The sequence below is a fragment of the Hibiscus syriacus genome, unplaced genomic scaffold, assembly GCF_006381635.1.
Source record: "Hibiscus syriacus cultivar Baekdansim isolate YM2019G1 unplaced genomic scaffold, ASM638163v2 tig00002919_pilon, whole genome shotgun sequence".
NCBI lineage: Eukaryota > Viridiplantae > Streptophyta > Magnoliopsida > Malvales > Malvaceae > Hibiscus > Hibiscus syriacus.
Genome location: NW_024061957.1, coordinates 903,826 through 909,825, shown reverse-complemented (window position 1 = coordinate 909,825; position 6,000 = coordinate 903,826). Strand labels below are relative to the sequence as shown.

At 37.9% G+C, this 6,000-nt stretch overlaps 2 pseudogenes; one reads left to right on the top strand and one right to left on the bottom strand.

The window, feature by feature from the left end:
- Positions 1-750: 750 nt before the first annotated feature.
- On the bottom strand, positions 751-3,937 carry LOC120163556 (annotated as a pseudogene).
- Positions 3,938-4,563: 626 nt separating this feature from the next.
- On the top strand, positions 4,564-5,093 carry LOC120164851 (annotated as a pseudogene).
- Positions 5,094-6,000: the final 907 nt, after the last annotated feature.

The following is a 6,000-nucleotide window of genomic DNA, read 5'->3' as shown; positions in this document are numbered from 1 at the left end:
CTTGAGTAACAATCCGAAATTGACTCGGATTCCTTCATTCACAAGGTTTCAAGCTCACATCACAACACTTGGAGTCGAACTTTGTTCACTTTGTCAACTCCTTGGAGAGAATTTTGTAAAATTTCTCATGCTTCCTTTGCGGTGTTGGCATTTGTCACTTTTACAAACATCGAATCATCTAGACATTGGTGGATGAGAGTAAGAGCTTGTTGATCCTTCTTTTTTGTCTTCGTCAAAGCCTCAGTTTCTTCTCATGATAATGAAGCATCGTCTTGGGGAGATTCATAACCATTATGTGTGATATCCCAAGTATCTTGTGCCCCGAACAAAACCTTCACAGGGAGACACCAATTCTCATAGTTATCTTTTGTAAGACGAGGGAATGGAAATGGAAACATACCATTGTTGGCCATCTTCACTTATTATCGAACCTAGCTCTGAATACCACTTGTTGGGATATAGAAGTATGAAACTTAAACTTGTAGAGAGGAAGACGAAAATATAAGAAGAAACTTTTGGAATTGAATTGATTTGCTTCATCACTTTTGATCCTTTATATAGGATTGTAAGTGACTATTAGAATGATTACAAAACTATTGATAACAAATTTTCATCATACATAATCATGTTTATTCACCATGAATAATCGTATTCATTCATGATGAATAGTTTCATACTATTATTATAATAAACCAATGAAAAGACACAATTATTCATAGAAATGTTTAAATTAAATATTCACCCGTTTATAGGAAAGAAAGGTTAAATGGAGACACTATTAGGAATCCCTTGGGCCGTAATGCCTTGTATGTTTTCGACCTTAGTGGCATCAGGGTAAAGAAGTTTGTATGGCACTTTAGCCGGCCCCCGTCTGTTTCTCAGCTATGGATCTCCATTTCTCTCCAATATTTGCTTCTCTATCTCCCTCAAACACTTACTAAACTTCTCAAATCTCTGCTTCACCTCCTTATTGTCTATCCACTCCGATGTCGTCCTCTTTCCCAAGTAAACTTCTTCAGACGTCTGCTTTGAGAGAACCTCCACTAATGCTATCCCAAACGTTGCCTGAAACCTATCAGGTAACACTAACATGTTGAGGAAGTACTTATCAGGGGTCTTTCAAGAACTCAGCAAACTCCCTCGTTCCTTCTTCGGGAACGAACTTCAGACACTGAGTGGGATGGTTCGGTGGATAACCAGCGTAGTTAATGTCTGTTTGAGATTTGCCTTTGTTGTCATTTGGCACCACCTTGTCTCGTTGCGCTTATCATCGTGACCTACATTTCGGATTTCTGACCACCATGCTTGGATTTGGGTATCGGATTTGACTGAAGCATCATCTTCGTAGAAGATGTCGCAGAAGTCTCCTACCAATGTTTGGATGGCTAGCCATACATCGAGACCGTCAGGACTGTAAGGATAGTCTTGGAAGAGTATATGAGCTCCTATGGGCTCTCTGACTCATCCAGGGCCATACACCTGATAAATTATATGGTTTTAGCATTGATTAAATACTGTTTTGATATATTGTTTTAGGCTTTTAGCATCAGTGTATGTACCTTCTGATTAGATCGGAGGGGAGAGCTTGTTCGTCGAATCTCCACTCTATATAAAGTTCAGAAGACAATTCCATGGAGAATTTGCCAGTGAAAAGTGTCTTCTCAAGGATTCCTCCGGCATTTAGGAGAACGGTTCGAGCTAATGCGTTTATGTGCATGGTATCTTTGAAATGAGGATCCAACAACTGGTGAATCGGATGCATCACGCTCAGTTGTCTCCTGGTGGCAATGATGAACGGCTTGACAACTGCATGAGTATGCAACCTGGAAAAAATGGTGTTTAAACTATTCTGAATCAGTTCTAATGGAGAAGGAAAAGTTAAGGATTTTCAGTTAAATAGTTATGACTCATAACCAATGGCTGATGAATTGATGGTATGCCGAGTCATTGACTGCTACATGAGCCCTTGCCAACTGCCAAAGTGCTTGAAGGGTGCCTTCTTCTTCGGGGAGGATTACCATGGGTTTCGTCCTGTCGATGTTGTCGAAGGAACCTGGATAGCTCAGCTCTATTGCCAACGGCTTTAAGGTGCAATTGTTTCTTAAAAATAGTAATGGTCGAGTGGCACAAGGGCAGACACCATCGGTGTACATTTTTCTTAAAAATAGTAAGAGATAATCATGGTGGTCCAGGACATAAATCCTCCATTGGTTCATTGCCTGTAATATATATGCTGAAAATCAATTGACAAATAGCAGGACATAATCTTAAATTTTATGTTTTCAGGTTACATTACCTGTTCAAAACTCAGACCATCAAGGTTCTCCTTAATGTCGGATATCTGTATGTAGCTTTCTGTTAGCGTTCCTCGAGGTGGGAATTCCTGAATTATTACAGAATTTCACATTCAGAAAATGCTTATATATATGACCGGTTTACCAGCAATGCTAACACAATTTAGTTTCTGAAAAAAATGAAATGACCCTCAAACAACGAATTCGTGTAGGATTAGTCCCTGCAAGCATCTGGCGCCCGAATTCCTCGTCCCTTCCATGCAAATTGGTTAGCTGAGAAACAGAAAGCTTGAAGAGATTAGCAATGCTTTCGCTATGAACAGTAATGGCAGATTCTTGTTGTTATGGTATCACCTTTTATGATTTGAGGCAGTGGGAATTTAATGTCATATTCACGTTCATGAGTGACTTCTTTGAAAAGCTCAGCTGGTATAACTTTCTTCATCACCGATGCTCCCCTAATCACTTTGCCTCTGTTGTCGGAATACAGCTCCCGTATCTCATCGAATGACTCAAAACTACTCGAATCATGAGACGAGGATTTCGCCTCTGGTAGAAGAAAATGAGCTGTGGCTTGGATTACATTCGCAATGAACTCGGATAGTTTCTTGGGACTGCATCGCTCATCGGCCGGAACATAAATGTCGAAGCTAATCGTTTCTGGCCAATGAATAGAAACAAAATTAAGATCAAGATGCGATAACAATGAAGAAAACACACACACACACATGTACGTATGCATTTATATTACCACTTTTGCTAGCAGAACGCCCGGTTCTTCCCCGGCGAGGATACGGATAAGCATTGGAACCACCCAAGACCGGTCTAATATAATCTGGACCTTTTCAGAATTACCAAGATCATCATACACGTCATAATCATAGATTCGTTCCCATTCTTTCCTTTCCCCAGTTCCATCACCTCTCAAGCTTTCAAGCTCTTCCTCTCTCAATTCCACTAGACCAGCCGGGGTTTGGTTTGGAAGATAACACTGCAAACACAACATACAAAGATTCAACTTCAAAAATGCATTAAAAGTACAAAAAATAAAGACCAAATTTATGTAAAAACCTACCGTGTTCGAAAAGAAAACACGACTGGTTTTAGTGTCTTTGATCGGATACCCAAGATCGGCAGTCAAAATGGATGACCTTATTTCCTTGGATTACCAGAGTTGCAGATTGAAGGAAGAATCTATGCTTGTGATTGTTTTCTATAACGAAAGCTCCTGGATTTCCAAATCCAGGCTCTACGTGTAACTTTATCTTGTAAGTTGTGATTTTTGTGCCATCTTTTTTACTGCTCTTTCCTTTCTTGAGGCATGCTTTCTCGCTCAGCTTCCCTTTCCTGGTATCTATTCGATGATTGTATTGAAGTCATTGAAGAAGAAGAAATCAAGGGGAGACCATTAGTTTTTCTACTTCATCAATCATATCAAATGAAGAACTAACTAAATAATCACCAGCAAAACAAGAACTTACTTGGGTCAATTTGTGTTGAACTATGAATCTGAACACCGGCTATTTTCTGGGAACTGATAAACCAGGGCTATGCTCAATCACAACTTTTCCACTGATAAGGTGTCGGCTTCCATGGCGATCCCGCCGTAGATTACTGTTAACTGCATTAAAACACTCTTGCATCGTTACTGTCTTCAAGAAACTGATGATGATAATAGTATTAGTTCATGATTTTGTTTTTGATTTTGGTAATAAAAGAAAAGAAAGAATCCAGTGAAATTCTATACATGAAAAAAGGGGAAAGCAATCTTCTTTCCTTGGGTTTCCAGCTATGCATGTGATTCATTTCTTCAATGGCACTTCGAGGGTTAAATGCCCCTCCTTTAAGTTCTTATATGACTGTCATTTTTCTATTTACTCGTTTTGGATGTATAATATAGTACCAGATAAACTTCGTTTCGGATATTTTTGTAATTAAAATCAAATAAATAAGTATTAGAGATTTAAAAAAATAAAATTAATGGATTATAGTGATTAAATACCTTTAATTATTGATTTTTTAGTTTAAGATAATTATAAAAATAACATTTATTCATAATATTTTTAATGATCGATAAAATATATATCATATAAACATAAATACTAATACTTCAAAAAGATAATAATACATATTTTAACCAAGGATGTGTTTGTTTGAATGGAGAAGCATTAAGACTAGGCACCACAGGTGGCTTTGGAACCGTAGGGAATCCACTTTGCAAAAAACACAAGCTCCGATTAACGGAGCATAATTTTATGAAAACAAAAGCAACGCCAAACGGCCCACTCAACTGAGTCTTTCTCTCAGTCACTCTCTATCTCTACCCCAAAATGGCGATTTCGACAATCCAAAAGCTCACTTCCCAAATCCACCGTCTCCCGTCGCTTTCCTCCCACATCTTCACCCGATCCTCCGCCACCTTCTCCTCCTCCAAGAAAGTTTCCGACCGGATCGTCAAGCTAGTTGCCATCGACCCAGAAGGCCATAAGCGTGAGGTTGTGGGCCTAGCCGGCCAGAGCTTACTTCGAGCCTTGACTAACTGTGGGCTGATCGATCCGGTGTCTCACCGCCTCGAGGAGATCGACGCTTGCTCTTCCGAATGCGAGGTCAACATCGCCCAGGAATGGCTCGAGAGGCTTCCGCCTCGTACCTACGATGAGGAATATGTGTTGTAAGGAATTCCCGGGGTCGTATCTTGAACAAGCATTCTAGGCTTGGGTGTCAAGTCGTGCTTACGCCTCAGCTCCAAGGTATGGTTGTCGCTGTCCCCGAGCCAAAGCCATGGGATATTCCATAAAAGTTTGTTGAACGGAAGAGAAATGTGGGAGCTTTTAATGTATTTCTGGGAGTAATAATAATATGGGTACTTTATTTTTTATCAAGATAATATGGGTACTTTGAAAGAAACGGATTTTTTCCATGTAATTTGGGTGCGTTCGAATTTTAATGCATGCTATTCTATGAATTTTCGTGTTATTTCTGGATTACTTCTATGATGTCCATTAGGTTGCTGCAAAGTATAGAGAATTAGGGGCCGTTTGGACGGGGAATGTGGGATTCTCATGGAATGGAATTCACATTTTCTGTTTGGTTAGCTGTCATTCTCGGTAATGTAAAATTATCAATAGTAGATTTTTTGGGTATATTACCGAATACCGGGAATGTCATTACTTTCCTTTTCTTAGGTATTGTTAGATTACCGGCGTTTTGGACTTAAACGCCCTTAATTTTTTTTTTTCAAAAATATCATTTTTCTGTCATTGAATAATAAAAATTCTACGAATGTTAAATTACAAATTTATCCTTAAACTATTTTAGATTTACAAAAAAAATCTACAATTAACATTTTATATGTAGTTCAAGGGTTAAAAATAAAATTTTACCCTTTCATTAAACCTTTTTATATTTTCAATTTTGTAAAAAAATATATAAATTTTATGAATTTAATTTTTTTAAAGAAAATATATAAATATTTTCCAAGTTGTTAAAAAAAATAAATATATAATAAGGACAATTTGATCAAATATACATTCAAATAATCTTTTATTCTTTTAACCAAGCACGGTAATCTTACATTCCTGCTAAATCAACCAAACACAAAATACAACATTCCCAGTAATCCTATTCACCAATAATCTTACATTCCGTAGACCAAACACAACCTTAATGTAAATGTTTGAAAATTATATGAAAACTGCCTTTAGTT